Source organism: Lissotriton vulgaris, chromosome 7 (assembly GCF_964263255.1).
Source record: "Lissotriton vulgaris chromosome 7, aLisVul1.2, whole genome shotgun sequence".
NCBI classification, from domain to species: Eukaryota; Metazoa; Chordata; class Amphibia; order Caudata; family Salamandridae; genus Lissotriton; species Lissotriton vulgaris.
In genome coordinates this window covers 974417389-974438755 of record NC_141695.1, presented here as the reverse complement: position 1 = coordinate 974438755, position 21367 = coordinate 974417389, and positions in this window count along the sequence as shown.

The window sequence follows — 21367 nt, the reverse complement described above, 5'->3', positions numbered from 1 at the left end:
AGCGATGCTGCTGTGATGACGCGACCTGCACCGAGGTATGGGGCACTGCTCATAAAGTGCACGATGCACGGCCATGCATGCAGTGCAGCTCTGATGCCCTTTGACGCCAACTGATGCCTGCAGTTATCGACCTTCCCGAAGGTAGAGCTCGTACCAACTCCATCCCTGCCAGCGCCTGCATCCCGTTATCGTGGCACTGATAACCACCAAGGGTGACTCCACAAACTCGCCAACTTCGCATCGCCTTACCGGAACCAACACTTCAATGACAATGCGACAGACTTCCCCTCTCCTGGATTCGACACATTGCCTCCTCGCAGAAACAACACTTCGCCTCCCCCGTGGCAACCTGGGAGATGGCCTGGACATCGGCACTAACGCCTTACCTCCTTGACACCATGCATCATCCAAGACTTTGCTATACAAGGTTCTGTTACTTTGGGAGTCCGTGTGACTCAGTGCTTGATGCTGCGCACCTCGTGCTCAGCACCTTATTTTGGATTTATTGCTGTCATGACGTAGTAATAGCCCTAGGTGGAGCTATCTGTTTTCTACAGGCTTTAGTTTTGAAATAACTGTTTTTAAGTGTTATTTTACTACATGTATGTTGGATTCTTGGTGTTTTGGTCTTGTTGAGTTTAGATAAAGATACTTTATTTTTCTAAACTGGTGTGGTGTCCATTTGTGGGGGTTTCAGTATATTACTATGTGTTTGGAGTACAACTACTGTACACGTTGCCTTTGGGATAAGCCTGTCTCCCCATGCCAAGCTACAAAGAGGGTGAGAAGGGGTTATCTAAAGTGTGTATTCCCTTTACCCTGACTAGAAGCAAGTGTCCCTACTTGGACAAAGGTACCGACCCCTGCCAACTAGAGACCCCCCCAGTTATAACACTGGAGTTGAGGAAAACGAGTAGTCTCTAATCCAGAAGTTATTAAATAATGGAAGTCGTGTGTCAAAAATTAATTGAGAGAGTGTTAGAAAATACCCTTTTTACTGAAATGTATTGCTGATTTTAGACTCTGTACACTGAGCGCATGGCTGTCCAGTTGTCTGTGTATGTGCTCCGACCACTAAAACATGTGGAACTAGGCTAATCCCTAATTGGCCTAATTACTTTGCCATTTGGGCATTGATTATGGTGCATAAAATACACCCATAGCCTGTGGATTGCAGCATGTATTGTGCCATCTATTAGTGTAACAAGGAAACATGGTTTCAGGCCTACCTTGTATCCTTACTGTGGTAGTTTAAACCTGCCCTTCAACATGTCAAAATAAACAATTTGAAAGAGGAAACACACTATTTTTAAATATTAAGAAGACAACCCTATGATAGCCTTACAGCTCACAAAGTAGGAGCACGGCATTCAAAATGGGTCCTTTAGAAATGTAATGTTACTCTGTCCCTACAGCAAAAAGGTGCAAAAAGCAATTTTCAACATGAGTGGTTCTTGCTGTCTTTTTAGGAAAGGTAGAGTATAGATTAACATGTTATTTCTGCTATCTCAGGTGTGGGAGCAGCTAGAAAAATAGTTCAACTGCTGTTTTTAATAGTTATTGAAAGCCTAATTCAAAGGTAAAGTTGTATTTTAATAAATACTTTGGAAAAGTAACTTTTAGATAGTTACTTTTACTCTGCAGACTAATTTGAATCAGCTCTCCAGCACCTGTTCTGCAGGCATAAACTATTTTTAGAGCAGGGACAATGGCCAGGGTGTGGCAGGGTGTGGGGAGGGGATTTTCCTCCCTTGACAGCAATACCAGTTAGGGTAAACCCAGGAACACCATTTACTTTGAAGGGGCCTGCACTGTCACAAGTAAGTATAAGGTGATCGTTGTTCTTTTAGTGAGTCTCCACTGGGAGGAGAGGTATCCCCAGAACCAGTTTCCAATTAGCACAGAGGAATGACTTTTATTACTCTGCCACATCTCTGGGTGAGAACACATGCACTGCAGAAGAGATGAAAGGGCTTCATCTTACATTTTAGGAATAAGGTAACCTTTGGAATTGTTTGCAGTAGTACAAGGAGGGACTACTGAGAAAGTGGGTTTGGTTGCCCCTGGGAAGTGGTTTGCCAGGAGTCACTCTCACTCACTAGCAAGTGACAATCAAACTTCCTAGGCCTGTAAAAGAACAGAAGGAGGACTGCACCTGCTTTTTAAGACCTGGGAGGAGACCTGAGGGGCTAGACCTCCTAACACATGAATACAGGAAAATGAAGTGGACACCAACAGTCAGTTGGTTGACCTCCTGTGTCTACAGGGATACAACAAACTGTAAGAGGGATTTTCCCTGAAATGCCAAGCTAACCAGTGGCAACAGGACCTGGACTGAACCATGGTAGTGGCCTCTTTTGGTGTCAGTCTGGATGTTAATTACTTCTCCCGAGGCCCTGGTACCCCTGGCTGTGTTTAACAAGCCTTATCCTAACATTTCTGAAAATATAGAATTTAGAAAATATTTGGACTAGTAGGTTTCTTGAACTTGTCGCTTTGCTATAGCAGCAAATCTGTATCAATGATGCAATCTCGTGGAACTCTCCATCAGATACTGCCTGCAACTTGGTCCCACTTGGGGATACTGAGCTCTGGAAAACAAACCATATCCGGACATAGAAATCCTGATCGGGTGAAATTTTAAAAAGTATTCAGCCAGTGATAGAAAGTCTTTGGGCAGTAAACCTGAATTTTCCTGTTCTGAGCTTTTCCCACCCAAACCAACATCTTCAGCAGGACCTTGTCTAATGGCTATCAGGCCACATGGAGCTCTTCTCGGTTAGAGATTGCAATGCTTGCCCATTGGGGGAGGATTTCTATTTCAGGTTCTAAGTCCCAAGATATGACCTCCAACTGGGATGAATCTCCGTGGTGTATCCAAGACGCACTCTGTCATGGTCAGGCTGAAATTATGCCAAGGTCCCAGTGAACAGCGACCATAGACTGTCAATGGTGCTTTATATTTTCTATTCTTTTATTAACTTAAATCTTTTAAAATGCATGTTTTTGGTTTTCCTTATTGGAATATTACTGTTTGGTGTCATTTTGCTTACATTTGCCTCCATTTGTAAAAGCTGGATTGTGATTTATTTTGTGGTGTGTTTTTGACTTTTTAACTGTTTTGTTGCTTTGAACTGCTTTACACATTTTAAGTTAACCCTGTTTGTACTGCGCTATAGCTTCCAAGGGTTGAGCCCAGATTTAGGTTGCTGAAACCTTTGACAGGACCTGAGAGGTTAGTGACTTTGGGCCAGATGTGAAAACATTAGGAATATTGATTTCCTAATTGTGATTGTCTCCAAATTGCAATTAGGAAATCACTATTCCTAATGTATGAAACTCATCAAGTCACATATCGACCTAACTTATGAATATTAATGAGGTAAGTCACAGTTTGCGACCCATTCGGAATCGCAGCCATCACATGGATGGTGACCTGCTAAATTCAGCAGACCACCATGTCTGTGATTGCTTTTCAAAAAAAGCTATGTTTTTTGAAAAAAAGATGCAGCCCGTTTTCCCTAAAGGAAAATGGTATACATTTAAAAAACAGAAAATAAAAATTTTGAAGGTTCAGTTTTTAAAAGCTAGCAGTATCCCGTGGGATACTGCATGGGAGCAGAACGTCACGACACGCCGCGCCGCACTGAAACTGTTTGGAGTGATGGACAATGCAATATAATATACGCGGATCTCGTATTCTACAGTTATTCTCTCCCGTGGATCAACACTGTGACGATATTAATCTGTGCTTGTTACTGCAAGTCTATGCTTTGGACACTTTTCCCTACATATTCAGTAGATGTTTTCTAGGTTACTGTTTGAGATGAATAAAAATTAGTGCAATCCTTGAGCACCACTAAGGCATCGACCGCTGCCTATGGGTGTTCTGGGCTGGACTTCAAGCCCTGAGGAAGCTCTCAATGTGGGAGCGAAACGCGTTGGCTGATATTCAGGTTCAACTGGTTTTAAAATGTGAAATATTTTGATCTAATAAAGAAGTGACTTTTTTCATACATCTTTGGTCTACTGGACTTTGTAAGTTGTGCATCTCCATCATTGTTCAACAGTATCCCGTGGGAGCACTGATTTTTCTCTGCATTCTCATTCTATCACCACCCCCTTTTGTAGCGCTTTTGGCCGCCATAAGTGTGGCAGGGTATGCTCAGACGTGAGTCCCTTGCTCACTTTGCCACTGGATTCAAGCAAGCCAGGCTGAAGACGGCTGGAATGCCAGAAACCGATCCTCGGAAGCTTGTTTCCGGTCCAGGGAAGACTTGGCTTGGCAGTTCGGGCTGGACTGATCCCATGAGGCACAGGGTCAGACTGATTTGCATATAGCCATGTCTGAACTGGGTTGGCAGAGTGGGCTAAAGAAAGGTGATGGATTAAACCCAGATCTTTTGACTGGGTGTGAGTGTTTGATTGATTCAGATGCTCCGTCCATCACCACCCCATTTTGTACCGCTTTTGGCCACCATAAGTGTGGCAGGGTATACTCAGACGTGAGTCCCTTGCTCATTTTGCCACTGGATTCAAGCAAGCCGGGCTGAAGACGGCTGGAATGTCAGAAACCGGTCCTCGGAAGCTTGTTTCCGGTCCAGGGAAGACATGGCTTGGCAGTTCGGGCTGGACGTTTCCCATGAGGCACAGGGTCAGACTGATTTGCATATAGCCATGTCCGAACTGGGGTGGCAGAGTGGGCTAAAGAACGGTGATGGATTAAACCCAGATCTTTTGACTGGGTGGGAGTGATTGATTGATTCAGATGCTCCGTCCATCACCACCCCTTTTTGTACCGCTTTTGGCCGCCATAAGTGTGGCAGGGTATGCTCAGACGTGAGTCCCTTGCTCACTTTGCCACTGGATTCAAGCAAGCCGGGCTGAAGACGGCTGGAATGCCAGAAACTGGTCCTCGGAAGCTTGTTTCCGGTCCAGGGAAGACATGGCTTGGCAGTTCGGGCTGGACTGTTCCCATGAGGCACAGGGTCAGACTGATTTGCATATACCCATGTCTGAACTTGGGTGGCAGAGTGGGCTAAAGAACGGTGATGGATTAAACCCAGATCTTTTGACTGGGTGTGAGTGTTTGATTTATTCAGATGCTCCATCCATCACCACCCCCTTTTGTACCGCATTGTAAATTCGGCGCATCCAGGGTGGCGGAGCTGCGGCGCACAATTACTGGTGCATCCCAGCTGATATGCAGGAATGCACCAGTAATTGTAAATCTGCCCCTCCATTCATAGCATTGGTTTGTGATGCAGAATTCCTTGGAGCGGAATCAGTTGTGAAGATAATAGTCATTTCTGAATAAGAAAACCGATTAACAGAGGTTCTGGTGTGTTTGCGCGAGTAGTTATTTTTGCTTTGGTTATCTTTGTGTCGTAGATTTCCTTTTTTTTTCTACATTTGCTCAGAATGCTTTATGAGTTTTGTATAATAATCAATGCAAGCGACAAAATGATGTTTGAGAACCGGATCATGGGTGATGGGCCACATTAATTGAATCTAAAGGCCCCCGGGCGCATCTGGGGGAGGAAGACTGATGCGCTATTACTCTGATCCTTGATGTATGTGTTCAGTTAGCCAGACCTTTACAACAGGTAATAAACGGCACTGATCACATTTATTACAAAAATATTGTTACCACAGCATCACTTTTTATGGATCTCATTTACATACACTGAGTACATCGTATCCACGTTATTAGGCTTGAATTAAGTGGCAGCTGCCAGAATGCGGTAACATCTAAAATGTGAAAGTGAATTGATAAATACGCCTTGATGTGCACAAAAAGAATGAAAAGAATACAAAACCTCCAGCGTGTCCATTGAATTCAACGGGTCACTGCCCATTTATATTGTCACAGCTGCTTCAATCCATTTTTCTTAGTAATACGGTGTGTTTTTCCAATTGGCTGGCTCAATACCATAGAACCATCTAAATAATATTTTGCAATGAACCATTGCGTAATGTATTATTTTATGAGCGCCCACTGTGAAGTCAACTTCTTGGCAAATAGTCAATTTGAGAAGAGTAAATGCTAAAGCGATGTTTTAAAATTCAGGATAGCTCTTCCAGTAAGTGTGAGAGCAGGATGGCATGAAGCCATGCCCGCCTGGTCTGTGTCAATCACAGCAGGTCCTTGAAAAGAGGCCATGGACACAATAGGATCGAAGCCGGTTGCTTGTCAACAAACCCAGCACTTTCTCGGGTTATCGCATTCAAAGTTAAGAAAGTGTACTTTGCAAATAAACTGTACAATAAAAAGTGTTGTGCGCGCACTAAAACGTAACTTACTTAATATAGCATTGCAAGGCTCAAATATTAGCTATGTATTTTATTTAGTCATGACATTTCTATTATTTTATTTGTTGAGCGCGGCTATAATGTCTACATGAACCTTATACAGAGCACAGAGTTACAACATATTACTCGATTTAGCAGATCGGGCTGCTTTAATGAGTACATCAGTGCTTTAATTATATGATCAAAACACCTGAGAGAAACCAGGATACGGGTATTACGTATTACTGGCCCCTTGGGACTTAACCAAATTAAATCAGAAATTGCTGAAGCATGATCATTACCGTTTGAGTTTATGGGCTAAGAATTAAGCAAGGAAATGTGTCTGTTCTTTTTCTCATAATATCGAGGTAAAAAATATCACTATACATAAATATTGAGTACAAAAAACATATAGTGGTCAAATTTAGCAACGTTCCATAGGAACCTAAGCATATATTTCAAAGTATGTAACATAATAACTTTAAACAATAACTTTAAAAATATATAATCAATCTATCTATCTATCTATCTATCTATCTATCTATCTATCTATCTATCTATCTATCTATCTATCTATCTATCTATCTATCTATCTATCTATCTATCTATCTATCTATCTATCTATATATTTATCTATCTATCTATCTATCTATCTATCTATCTATCTATCTATCTATCTATCTATTTATCTATCTATCTATCTATCTATCTATCTATCTATCTATCTATCTATCTATCTATCTATCTATATGAACAAGATAACATTAAAGTGATAATTTAAAACAAGTTAAATAAATATACTGGAAATCAACTGAATTAAATAAGATAATAAAACAATACGCAATTAACTGAAATTAATTAAATAATATAATGAAAAATACATATAATTATACATTTTTATAAACAAAATGTAAATACACATCAAATATATACATTAAAATATTAATATTACATTTACACAATATCGTAGAAGTGGAAATAGCATGTTATTTAAATTCAGCCATAATATATTTACAATTATTAAAATATCACAAATATTATAAACTGCATATAAAATATATGTTTACCACTTTTTCTAAACAATTAAATATTCATAAAATGTGCCTCATTTTAAAAATGTTCCTATTAAATAAAACTAATACATATCCATATGCATGTTGCGCAAAACCACCTGCTTAAATGTACGATAACCACCACATTGTGATGAATGCAATTTGTAATTGAGTATCTTTTCATACCTATGTTGGGTTTAATATTTGTTTTCACTATGAAAAAAACAAAGGTTAAAGGGATGTTATAGTTAGGAAATTTAATTTCGAAAACCTTCACAGAAAAAAAGCAAAGGTTCCATGGATGTTATAATTAGGATCAAATTTCACTTGTACAAAACCAGTGAAATTCAGCATTTATAGTTACCTGAGCTAACTATAACTTATGCCCCCACAATTCACTGCTTATTACCCCAAAAAGTGCATCACACATGACATGATCAGTGACATCACTGATGATATAATCCACAGATACTCTCACACACACTCAGACACCCACACAGTCTCCCACATACCCATTCACAAAAACCTATAAATACTCATGCACCCACTCACTCATGCATAGAGCCACTCACATACCCACTCACTCATTCATGCCAGCACTTAAACAACCAGTCACTCACCCATACAGACATTCACACACCCACTCACTTACTCATACAGATACTAACACATGTACTTCGTAACCTAAACAGTCACTGAAACAATCACATAGTCCCCATGGAGCCTTTTTCACACTCACTTAATCACCCATAAGGTACTCACATACAACTCACTGACTTATAAATCCACTCACACACCCACTTACCCATACACCCACTTGCACTCCCATTTACACACCCATACACCCACTCACACACCCACTAACTCACCCATACACCCACTCATGATTTCTATCATTTACCATTTACAGTCACTTACACATCCACTCTCTCACCCATGTAGCCACTCATATAGCCACTCGCTTACTAATACAGCCACGGACACAGCCATTCCCTCACCCATACAAAATCCCACACAACCACTAACTCATCCATTGGGTCCCTCACATACCCACTCACTCATCCATATACCACTTATACATACACTTGCTCACCTATAAACTCACACAGCCACTTACTCACCAATAGAGCTACTCATAAACCCACTTGTACACCAGCCACGGTCAGTAGTAGGAGTTCCTGCAGGGCGGTGATGTGGGGAGGGGGAGGGGTAGGGTGGGGGGTAGTAATGTATGGATTACAGAGTTTAACAGGTAAGTAAACATATAAATAAACAAAATCAATTTCGTTGCACGCACTGCATTGCATTTGGTGATGCAGTACACGCAACAAAATGTGTTTTATTTATTTATATGTTTACTTACCTGTTAAACTCCGTAATCCATACATTACTACACCCCACCCTGCCCCTCCCCCTCCCCATGTCACCGCTCTGCAGGAACTCTGCTACCGACCGTGGCTGTTGTTCTCCCATGCAGCCACATACACACCTAATTAGAAATGGAGATGCACAGTTACACAGACACTCACTTAATCTACGATTTAAAATATAAACACTCAGTAGTACACAAATTAAACTAATTTAACTTATGTGATACCTCAGTAAATATGTTTACAACTCAGAAACCTTTAGAAAACATTCACAACCACAGGATAATGTCATCAGTGATGTCATTTGAGAAGTCATCAGTGATGTTATCAGTGATGTCACTGAGCATGTCATGCTTGATGTAGTATGTGAAGTCATTAGCAATACATTGCCAGGGCATAAGTTATAGTTTATATAGGGGTGCCGCTCACAGGCTTGGACCTTGTGCATTCTTGTAATCTCCTCACTCACGGACCAGCGGAATAAGCGAAAGGATTATCGAGCGCTAGAGGGGCAGAACAATTTCAAGGCAACAGACGGGTCGGGACTGCGAGGTCCAGCGGGCCTTGCAGTGACATCATTGGCCGCAGCTGGGGCCTCTTCCCGCACCCTACCCCTACTGTACATAACGCCTTGTGGCCCCCGCTTCGCGGGAGCCTCTCACAGGCTTGGACCTTGTGCATTCTTGTAATCTCCTCACTCACGGACCAGCGGAATAAGCGAAAGGATTATCGAGCGCCAGAGGGGCAGAATGATTTTAAGGCAACAGACGGGTCGGGACTGCGAGGTCCAGCGGGCCTTGCGGTGACATCATTGGCCGCAGCTGGGGCCTCTTCCCGCACCCTCCCCCTACTGCACATAACGCCTCGCGCCCCCCGCTTCGCGGGAGCTGCTCGCAGGCTTGGACCAGGTGCATTCTTGTAATCTATTCACTCACGGACCAGCGGAATAAGCTAAAGGATTATCGAGGGCCAGAGGGGCAGAACGATTTCAAGGCAACAGACGGGTCGGGACTGCGAGGTCCAGCGGGCCTTGCGGTGACATCATTGGCCGCAGCTGGGGCCTCTTCCCGCACCCTCCCTCTACTGCATATAATGCCTCGCGGGCCCCGCTTCGCGGGAGCTGCTCACAGGCTTGGACCTTGTGCATTCTCGTAATCTTCTCACTCACGGACCAGCAGAATAAGCGAAAGGATTATCGAGCGCCAGAGGGACAGAACGATTTCAAGGCAACAGACGGGTCGGGACTGCGAGGTCCAGCGGGCCTTGCGGTGACATCATTGGCCGCAGCTGGGGCCTCTTCCTGCGTCCCACCCTCAAACTATTTTAGGCACGCCCATTGACGCTCTAGTGGGACGCGTGCGGGACGAAGACCGGGGCGAAGCCCAGGCCAAGGACGGGCCCGTTTGAGGCCGTTCGAGCACGGGGGAGACCGGACTGGCCACCTCCCTTGGTTTTCTCCTCTACCTTCCCTCTACTCATATGATCTCGCCCTAAGGATTATGGCTACTAGAGAAATGAGGAGCAAAACCATGCAGGCTGGTGGTCATACAACAGGTACTTTGCACAATTATTTTGTCAAAGCTGGTTCACTTCTCATTGATGAAATTGCCATACTGGAAAGGCGCATATCCCATGTGATTGAATGGGTAAGAAGATCCTCCATGGGTACCATTGCGCATGCCAGATCTCCCGAGAATGGACACGATCATATGGACCATGAGAGACGGGACAACGGGTTGGTGGGTTTGCCTAATGTAGCTATTTCGACTTCGCAACATAGGGACAATGAACCCCCAGGCACTGAATATACACGACAATAGACCCCACCCCCCATTCATTTACATCCTACCTCTCCTTCTCTTCCACCAACTACTCCAAATAATGAAACCCCTAGCGCTAGAGACACCCGTCTGAAATGTGGAGTCAGGGAAGGAGCAATACCTAAATGGAAAAGAGTGGCCCAGAAACCTGAGGGTCGTAAGGCTAAAGTTGCCAGGCACAATAACTTAGGGGAGGTTAACACCTCGGAACACAGTAAAACTGTACCCCTACCCCCTAACGATACTACAACAATATCCATAACCACTCCACCAACGCGAGTTACTGATCAGGTGAACTCTAGTCCCAATACAACGGAAGGAGGTGCTATTACCATCGCCAATATTGGCGCTCTCCTGAGTTCACTGCTTAGCCCCCTAGAAGCCTGTTTAACCAGGATTGAAGCTAGACTGACAACCATAGAGAAAACGTTGGCGCTAAATGTAGATGGTCTTAAAATAGATAACAAGACTGACAGGGGTGGGGCGTACCTAAGAACAAGAGGGGTATAACTACAGCAATCGCTATAAAGTATGCTAGTATAGCTCCAAACACTCCAAAACCTCAGCCGTTAATCACCCTCCCTGTAACTTCCCAACCTACTGGGGGTGTAACTTCAACTAATTACCCTAAGTCCAATACAAAATCTAACCAGGGGGTGGCTGACAAAACAAATAAGATTATGTCTATGGATCTCCCCCCTGAGGCCAGCCCATTCGTAGTTATCCTTGCAGGTATACCGGAATTAAAACCAGAGACTAAAGAATCCTTTGCCTCATTAAAAAACAAGGCGGTCAATTGGCTTACCCTAAACAGACCCCTTCCCCTAGGAATAGCGAGTGAGGTACTCATGGTAAGAAGAGTCCCCTGGCTAGGTACCACAAATAAATCTTTTGAAGGGGACTGTGTCCTGATTAATTTCAGGGATCCTAGGACTGTTTCACACATATGTGGGTGGCCATACTGTGATCAAGGGACATCTATCCAGTCCTTACCCCTATCCTTTTTTTACCCACCCTGGTGTAATGCACGGGAGGAGGAGGGATGGGATTTGGTACCTATGAGAGGGAGAGGTTGTGGAAGCAGGGAGGGAGGAGAATTCCATTGCCCGATAGTCCAGCAGCCTGCCCATCCAACATTATATAATAGGTTTAGCTGTCTGGATATGATTGACTGACTCCACCCATTAAGGAGGGGGGTGGTACTTCGTCGACTAGGGGGGGAGCAAGTGGGCAGGATCACCTCTCCTAGTCGACGCACCCCTCGCATACTAGGGACCAAGTCCCGAGCAGAATCACAGTACGATAAGGAATGCCAACACTCCATATCTCGGCCACCACCTAGAAACACGCATCATTCAGCCAAACAGGGGGATTCAATTCAAAACGAAACATCGCTGGTTACCCCAACCGGCCAGGGGGTTACCACAAGTTCCACTTCTAATCCCAAACCACCCGGGCCACCACCTAGAAACATGCAACCTACAGCTAGACAGGGGGAACTAAATCAAACCGTAACATCGCTGGCCAGCCAAACCGGCCAGGGGGTCATCCCAAGCTCCATTTCCAATCATAAATCTGCCCCACTAAAGACACTGTCCTGGAACCTGGCTGGTTTTTGAAACAAGCTGGATTCCACAGACTGGTGCACATTTATTGACTCTCAGGATGTCTGCATGTTTCAAGAAACCTGGGCAAGAGAGGAACATAAGCGCTCTGGTTTTGCTGCATTTTCCATCCCTGCTCGATGGGGGGGCAAAGGGCGTCCCTCTGGTGGCCTTGCCATCTGGGTGGCAACCCACCTGGGCTGCAAGGCTACATCTCACCCCACAGCTTCCGAGGACGTGCAATGCGTCCTCATGGAATGGCCCAATTCCATCAAATTGGCAGTGGTAAAAGTTTACTCTAGGCCGGTGAATATAACCCGGGAGTCAAGTACCATTGAGGAACTTTCGACTTTCCTGAATGATATTGCCAAGGATATACCCTTTTTGGTGGGGGGCGATTTGAACTGCCACTATGAGCCATTAATAGGAATATCAGATGGAATTACATTGGAAGACGACGCGTTGTGGTCAGTACCCCCCACGGTGGCCCCTCCCCCTAGAGCTTGGACCCCTTTAGCAGTACAGATTACTGCTTTAACCCTGAAACATGCAATTAGGGCCTGTAATGGGCGTTGGAATTCTGATATTCCCTCCAAATGCACATTTAACAAAGCAGGGAGGGAGTCAAGATTGGACTATATTTTAGTTCAACTGTCTGCTTGGTCTAAAATTAAGGATTTTTAGGGTGATAGACAGGGACGATAGCGACCACAACGTGTTAGAATTAGAATATTCTTTGCCTGGTATTGACAACGAAAACCCGGCTGGTGGAGATGAGATCTCTTCGGGCCTGACCCTAGCCAATAATAGACGCAGAGTGAGGTGGGATAAACTAGCCATTAATCCGGATAAGGTCTCCAAGTTGTATGGCTGTGTTATTCCCACACTCGAAAAGGTTAGTGCACTAGTGGAGCAACCCCATGCCTGCGACATGTACAAAAAAACTTTGGTCCGCCCATGAGGACCTTATTAAGATCATGGCTGAATTTCTTTTCCTACCAGGAAAAACTGGGGGCACATTGAGCCACTGTCCTTCGTGGTACAACACTGCCTGTCGAAAGGCTAAACTAGATCTACTAAATTCCCTAAAGCAGGGTAATGATAGATCCACAATACAGGCAAGGAGAAGGGATTATAAGTGGTTGACCTCCCATGCCAAGGTGGAATGGGAACAGGAGAAATGGGAGAATCTTACCATCATACTGGCAGACAAGGCTCCCCGTAAATTTGGGCAAGTTGTAAACACGGGGTCCGAAGAGCCATCCTCGGCCGTGGAACCTAATATTTCAGCCAAGGTCTGGGAAGAACACTTTCATGCTCTCTATAAGGGTGCCGATATGGACAAAGATGGGGTTTTAGCTGACCTAATGCCAACTATTGCCCCACAGCTAGAGGGGGATCTCTTCTCTGAGGAAGAGGTGCGGGCTGCAATCTCTAGGCTGGCATCTGGCAAAGCACCCGGCCTGGATGGGCTCCCAGGCGACCTTTTTAAACAAGAGCAAAACGTATGGGCTCCGTACCTATTGGTGATCTTTAATGCCGACCTGAGGGGCATGGAGGTACCCAGTACTTGGCTGGGAGCAGAGATTGTCCCAACATTCAAAAAGGGCTCACCTCTCCTCCCAGCCAACTACAGGCCTATCCGCCTCATCGACGTATCACAAAAAATATTCGGGAGACTGATACTAGATCGCCTACAGGACTGGATTGAAGAGTTTTCTATTCTGAGCCCCTATCAGGCAGGATTCAGAAAGAAGACCTCCACAACGGATCAGATTTTCCATCTCAATTTATTGTTTTGGAAAACTGTAATAATCGAGGGCTGCAGCTTATCTTTGTAGACCTGCGAGCCGCCTTTGATCCGGTGCCAAGACCCAAATTGTGGTCGGTGTTAGCGGAGCTGGGTATTCCACCAGATCTCTTCAAAGTCTTGATGAGATTTCATCAAGACAATTTTGCACGCGTCAGGTGTGGCAGGAATGGGCTGCTTTCAGAGAGATTCCCCGTTGACAGAGGGGTGAGACAGGGTTGAGTGCTTGCACCGACCCTGTTCTGCCTCTTTGTCAATGGGGTAATCGCCCATTTGACTGGGATTAAGGATACAGATGCCCCAAGGCTCAACAGCAGCAGGATGCCCACAATCATGTTTGCGGATGACATCCTGTTGTTGTCAAAATCCCCGATGGGGATACAACGTGTCCTGGATGGCTTTGTGGCGTTCTGTGGGGAGAGGGGGCTGGAGATCAATGCCCTTAAGACCAAATTCATGATTCTCAGCCCCCCACTCACGATTCGCCCAAACCCAACCATAGGCACAGCGAGGTTAGAGAGGGTTCACACATTTGAGTATCTGGGGGTGACTATCAACTAAAATATGACCTGGGATACACATCGAACAAAGGCTAATCTTAAACTGGTGCAGTCAACGGGTGGTATTTCTAGGATAATAAATAGATCAACTTTTAAACCACTAGGTCCACTGCTCGAAATCTACAAAATGCAGGCGAGGGGGGCAGTTACACATGGTGGGGAACTCTGGGGGCACACACCTGGTCAAAACTTGTTGATCACAGAAAACAAGTTCATTAGGCAATTGGTAGCCTTACCCTCAAGCACTCCGCCTTACCCCTTAGATTTGACCTGGGCCTGAGATCGATCGAAGAGGAACTAGGTCTAAAGCCACTAACATTCTGGTGACGACTCTGGGCTACTCCAGAGCTCCTGAATTACAGGATGGAGCTAAAAGAGATTTTAAGTCTTCCAAATACTGCGAAAATACCCTGGTTAAAATACATAAAAAAGACACGTGAAAGTCTGGGAATGCCTGAAGTATGGCTAGACCCTGAAAACGCTTGTAGTAAGTTCTCAGGCAAATGTTTAGCAAAGGATTATTATGATTCAAAACTAAACACCTCACTAGGGAACACACAGTTGGGGTCTTTAACATACTCATGTATCCAATTTAAAGACTCCCACCATTTGGAACAGGTCCTTGATGGAATCTGCCCTGTCCTACCAGAAAGTTATTTTTGCAGTGGAGGTATGGCACTCTCCCCCTCAGAGCATTCACAAGTACCTGGTCTCAGCCTTCATCCACTAAACAATGCCCTGCATGCTCATTTCAGTTGGAAAGTGAATTACATGTTCTATTATTCTGTAATGCCTACTTAAAACCTAGAAAGTACTGGCTTGTCCCCCTTCTCAAAAATCTGGGCTTCAGGCAGTGCGTTCCAGCCTTCAGAATACTTAAGACAGACTTATCACCTCCGATTGTATTTGCAGTAACTAAATTCCTAGCAGCGATCTGGCACAAGCGCACTCGTCATATCCTGAACTCCAATACAGATCCGGCACAGGCACTACAATAATGTATTGCACAGACAACCATAATTTAGAAGGGAGCGTAATTGATTTTATCAATCATAACAAATGTGATTTTTAAAAGTATATATCAGTCTGATTATTATCTTGCACTAGCACTTTGAACTTGTAAAATAGGATGATAATTATGATGATTTTTTTAATTCCTGTCTTTCGGATTATGTATTGTTCTTGAGTGTTTTTAAATTGTGATGTAACCTTTTATGATCCAAGCGATCGAAATAAAGAAAGAAATGAATGAATGAATAAGTTATAGTTTGCTCTGGCAACTATAACTGCTTAATTCTAAGCCTAACTATAATGTCCCTGTAAACTTTGGTCCCCATTCAATTGTGGCAGAGGCCCCAAGGGGGGGAGCGGGCTGTAATTGGCCCGGTAGTGTGGCTGCGTAGCTTCCTCCCCCATTTCTTCATGGCTGGATCCCAGGAAATGGGGTACTGGGGCCGTAATTTAATTAATGGCGGGCCCTGGGGGATGAAAAACTAGGTGAAAAGGCAAAAGAGAGGGCAAAAAAACAAGCAGAAAAGGCAAAACAGAGCAAAAGAGGGCGAAACAGAGGGCAGAAAAAGAAGCAGCAAAGGCAAAACAAAATAGAAGAGGGCAAAACACAGAGCACTCAGACACTTACACACAAACTCACAGGCCTACATAGAGTCTCACACACACACTTGCAGACACAATGATACACCCATGGACCCACTCACAGACCCACTCATGCACCCCAGGGCTTAATTTGTGCCGGTGCTTGCCGGTGCTGAGCACCGGCACTTATTTGACAGGGCCGGGTCTACTCTACACTCTACACGCATGCATCTGCTGCACTGTGCTTAACTTACACTAAGTACTGTGTGTCTCTGTACTGCAAGATTCTCGTGCTGTACCGCGCCGCAGCGTGTTTTTCCATCGCATCTTTCCCATCGCATCTCCTGAGGTGTTAATCATTATAAATATTAACAAACTGTGTGATGGCGGCGCTGCATCGCACTGCGCGCATCACACTTTACTTCTTACTTGCTGCTGTGGGCGGGCCGGAGGAGGACACTGGTGTGGGCGTTTTTGGGCTGGATTTTGGTTATGATGGGGTAGGGGCTGTGAGGCAACGTGCGCAGATTTTTTTACACATTGCCCCGCCCCAGCATAACCTCTGCAGCGCGCAACAGGCAGCGCGCTCACCACGACGAGTCATCGCCTTCAATCAAGTCCCCCGGCCCCCGCCGCCCGAGGCCCGACCAGACGACCGTGGCGCGGGCGAGGGCATTGATCAGCCAGTACTAGCAGTACTGTGTCTGGTACAATTAAGCAGCAGCACCCGTCCAGGCCTAATTAGTTAATAAAGCCCGATCACTGCAGCCAGTGTGTGTGTCTGCTCTGTGTTCGACTCCCGAGTCCATGCCGGCCAGCCCACCACATGGGTAAGACGACGTTAATGACTTTATAGCACACACACGTTTGTCTTGACTTTTTAACCGCCCCCAAAAGCTGCATGGTTCTCACGAGGTGAAAACAGTGATTTATGTAAATTATTATGTAAAAACATATCGCGATAGAAAATATGCCTTCTGTCACTGAGAAACCAATGTTATAAGTGCCTCATACTCCCGAAGCCCTTTTGAACTGTGAATACGCTGCTGTACGAAACACACACTGATCGGCCGGGAGCCTTAAAATGAAACCTATTGAGGAAACGTCCCGTTACAAATGCCAATCCTCACAATATGATTTTTCAATAGAGGGGGCGGGGGGCCTGCAGCAGTACAGACCTGCAGGCCGGGGTTAAGAGTAGACGTAGTACTACTGTATGTAGAGGTAGACTAGAGAGGCGAGTGGAGAGAAAGCCAAGCATGGCGCGCAGCAGCCGCTTCCACACAGGAATTAGGTAACAAAATCACAGCACTCTGTCTTGACTCTTCAATTCTCGGGCCGTTCCCCACGAAACAAAATGCAGTTTGGTTTCTAGTTCTAGTGGTCTCGTTGGTCGGTCTCGTCTCTCTCTCACTTAACTCATCTTTAATCTATGCACGGGACAGGATAAAATGTTTGGAAATGTGGATGGTGTGAAAGGAGAGGACGTTTATTGTTTGCACAGTTCGGATTGTAGTGCGGCATTCCAAGCACTGGACTGTGTCCTTCCTTTTGATTCACTGCTGCTTTCTTTATGTTCTCCTCTTTATGTTTCCCATTCTCCCTCCTGCCAAATGTACTTCATGGACAAATCAGCCACTGCCTCATTTAGTGTCATGGTACACCTTTCCTGTTACACCCCATGCCACCCCCAAAACTCCCAAACCTGTCCCTATTCCAACACTATCTACATCTCCAGCCACTTTGCCCGCTCTTACTGTGACTGAACACCTCTTCATGTCACTGCCCCTAATCTCCCAATCTCTCTTATACCATTATTCACCTCACCTCTGCCTGTCACTGTCCGCTTCTCCTCTTCTGTATCCTTCTCCTCTCAAAGTCCCCTTCGCCCATCACAGCCCACTTCTCCTATCACTGCTACATTCTCCGATATAGTTCATCTTTGCTCACTCTGTATTCTCAATCTCCTCTTATAGTTTCACTTGTCATTTCCTACCATTCATTGCATATCATGCCACCTTTTCTGTCTCATATTCATCACTGCCAAACACGTGATAGCACTGAAAGCCTGGTAATGGAGGAACAGAATTAGCAGGATATGTCACTGTGTCACTGACTCTTTTCCTATACCAATTACACAATCGGTATCCTACAAACCAATACAGGAATTCCAATACAGGGAAAGTGGTCCCCAAAATCAACATCCTTTCAGAGGACTTATGAGGAGCAATTTGTCCCCAGGAAACCCCTCACCATCAACCATGGAATATTTGAAAGTCTGCGTTTTGCTTCTTTTCCTTGAGCCATGATTAGCATTGACAAGCTGTGCCAGTCAGACTGTGCAGTGTACCAAGCCTGCAATAGTCTCCTGCATTTCCAAATGACAAGAAAAGTGTTTTCTCTATACTAATCAGGGCCCTGTGCCTTACTTACCCTTCACAACTTTCACTGTAACATTACACACAACTGAACACTCAAAGAGAACAGAAAAAAACAAGATTATTTGTGACTGCATCTGTGGTGGGTGATGCTATTAATAAGATTAGACCCTTAAAGGGAATCACCTTCTACAGAATTGCTGAATATTATAAACCCTAAAGCAAAAGCACTTTTTAGGGCACCCTGAGAACCTGCAGAGTATGTTTGCCCACAATTGTCTCATGCCTCACAATTAGACTCTGTTAAAAATGACATACTACAGTACGTGTCCCTTTTCAATGCATTAGCCATTTTAGCTCATTTATTGCAAAACTGTGCTGTAAATGCGCTTTTGATTTAATCTTTTTCAAAATGTTCACGGGGCAGGGGAACCTACTATCAAAACCTTACTTGGAGGAAGGATCCTTTGTTGAAATTCAGATCGGATATTACATCTGACTTTCAGCAGTGCCAGTTGAGGATATGGGTGGGGCCGATAGAGTATGTGGGTGGAGCCAGGGGAGGAAGTGGGTGGAGCCGGGGAAAGTGGGTGTGGTCTTCGACAAACATTTGAGCACCTGGACTTCATATTTTACAAATTAAGCACTGATGCACCCACTCACTGACACACTCTGGGACGTATGCCCTCACTCACACACCCACTCAGAGACTCATGTACTCACTCACATATCCACTCAGATACTCATGTACTCACTCATATATCCACTCAGAGACTCATGTACTCACTCACATACCCACTCTAACACTCATGCATCCCCTCACAGACCCACTCAGGCCTTCGCACCTATACACAAACCCACTCAGAGACTCATACACTCACTCACACACTCATTCAGAGACTCACATACTCATTCACACATTGAGGCCCCATGGCCCCATCCAGCTCCCTGCATGCTGTGGGAGCTGGCATTTCTCCCATCTGCAGGGTGCAGCAATGTATGCTGCTCCCTCAAGGCAGGAACAATATGTTGATCTGTTTTCATGACCAGATCAGTGCGGGGAGGGAAACAGTTCAAAGGTTTCCCCCTTTGCCAGATGGAGCATTTGCACAAGTTTGGCAGTACTTTTAGAAATGCTCCCACGATGGGGGAGAAAATACAAGTTTCCCTGCTGGTGAGGGCAGGAAAGCTGTGTCCCAGGGGTGGCCCTCTCGGGCACAGCAACTGAGCCAGCCACAAAGGTTCAGGGAGAGGGGACATGCAGGCTCCTCCCTTTTAAAAAGTTAATCAGCCTGGACAATGGGGTCCTTTGGGTCTTTGAAGCCTTTATGGCACATTTTGGACATAAGGATCGACTCCACACAGCCTATCATGGCTCAGAGAGGAAGACCCATGCCCCCCCCTCTCTTGATTTATCAGATAGGGCTCTGGGGTATGGGCTACCCGAGGCAAAAGAAGACTAGGGAGGGTGGCTGCAGGCCCCTTTCCTGTACATGAACACTTTAGCCCCGGGATAGGATTCTGGGGCTGAAAGCAGTCTCAGGAAGGTGGCCGTGTGCTCCCCCTTGTAAAAACAAATATTTTTAGCCCAGGGGCATGAGGTTCCTGGGTTCAAACTAGCTTGGAGAGGGTAACCATGCAAAACAAGTGTCATTTCCAATGGGCCATGGGCCACCCCAGTGGTTTTAAAAATAAATACAGGGTCTGCACTTCTTGTTAACAAATATTTTGCAGTGGAATCGCAGAGCCTCTGTGAATTTGTAGCATAATTTTAAAACACATTTTTGGGTGCAAGAAAAGTCGCACTGGGACAGCACCACCAGGCCTAGTGTGTCAGGGTATCCCAACCCTGCCCCCTTATGTATTTTTAAATATTTTCTCAGACCCGAGACTTAGGTGTGATATATATAACATGTTTGGGAGCTTCAAAACTTTCTGCCAAATTTGGTGTTAATCTGTACAGCAGTTTGGGCTTTAGCTGTGTCCAAATGTCCTATGAAAAATGAATGGGGAAAACATGTTTTGGGACCCCCCTTTTTCTCTGATCCCACTTGACAGGTCACCCCACCAAAAAATTCCATGCACAAACGAGTCAAAAAGTAGCATTTGTTTGTGAAGTTTTATAGGAGATTCATCAAATGGGGCAAAGTTATTAGCATCACAGAAATGCATTTCCTATGGAAACATGATCCTAACTATAACCTCTCAGTGACAGTTACCACTGGGTATTTAATATATAGCCACTGTGGTCTTGTAGGAGCCAGCATGAGTTTGAGACAGAGGGAGCTGCTAACATGCGGCTCCATCTGTGTCAAAGCAATTGCGCTCAGCTTTAAGCAAGCGAGAACAAAATGCTCGTGCTTGCTTAAAGCGGGGCACAGTTTGCTATAGCTTATAGTGGTAAAACTCTTGCCAAGCCATAGCAAACAGCTACGTCCTGTGGCTGAGCAGCCCAGGACATAGCAAGAGCCAGCCCCAGTGGAGTGCAATCCCCAGGGCCATGAATGGCTCCAGGAGGGGGGGGCGCATGGCCACCTCCTTTTAATAGCATGTAACCCAAGGAGAGGATTGTCTCTTATTTGAGCTCCAGAGAGGTGGCGGTCCCAGGGGCTAATGGGGTGCCATGTGGGCTCCCTGCACTTCCACAATTCCACAATTTATAGCCCCGGGGAGATGGCAGTCTCCGTGGCTTTTCAAAAGCCTAAGAGGTGGCCCCATGAGCCCCTCTCCTTGATTATAATATGCCCCTGGTATTAGGCCCATCCAGGGACTTCATGAAAAAGACACACGGGAGCCCACGTATCTTTTATTTTCAATTTTGCCAAAGATCTGTGGGTCCTTCCGCAAATTCACAGCAAACTGTAATTAAAAGAATGCTTTCAACCCCTA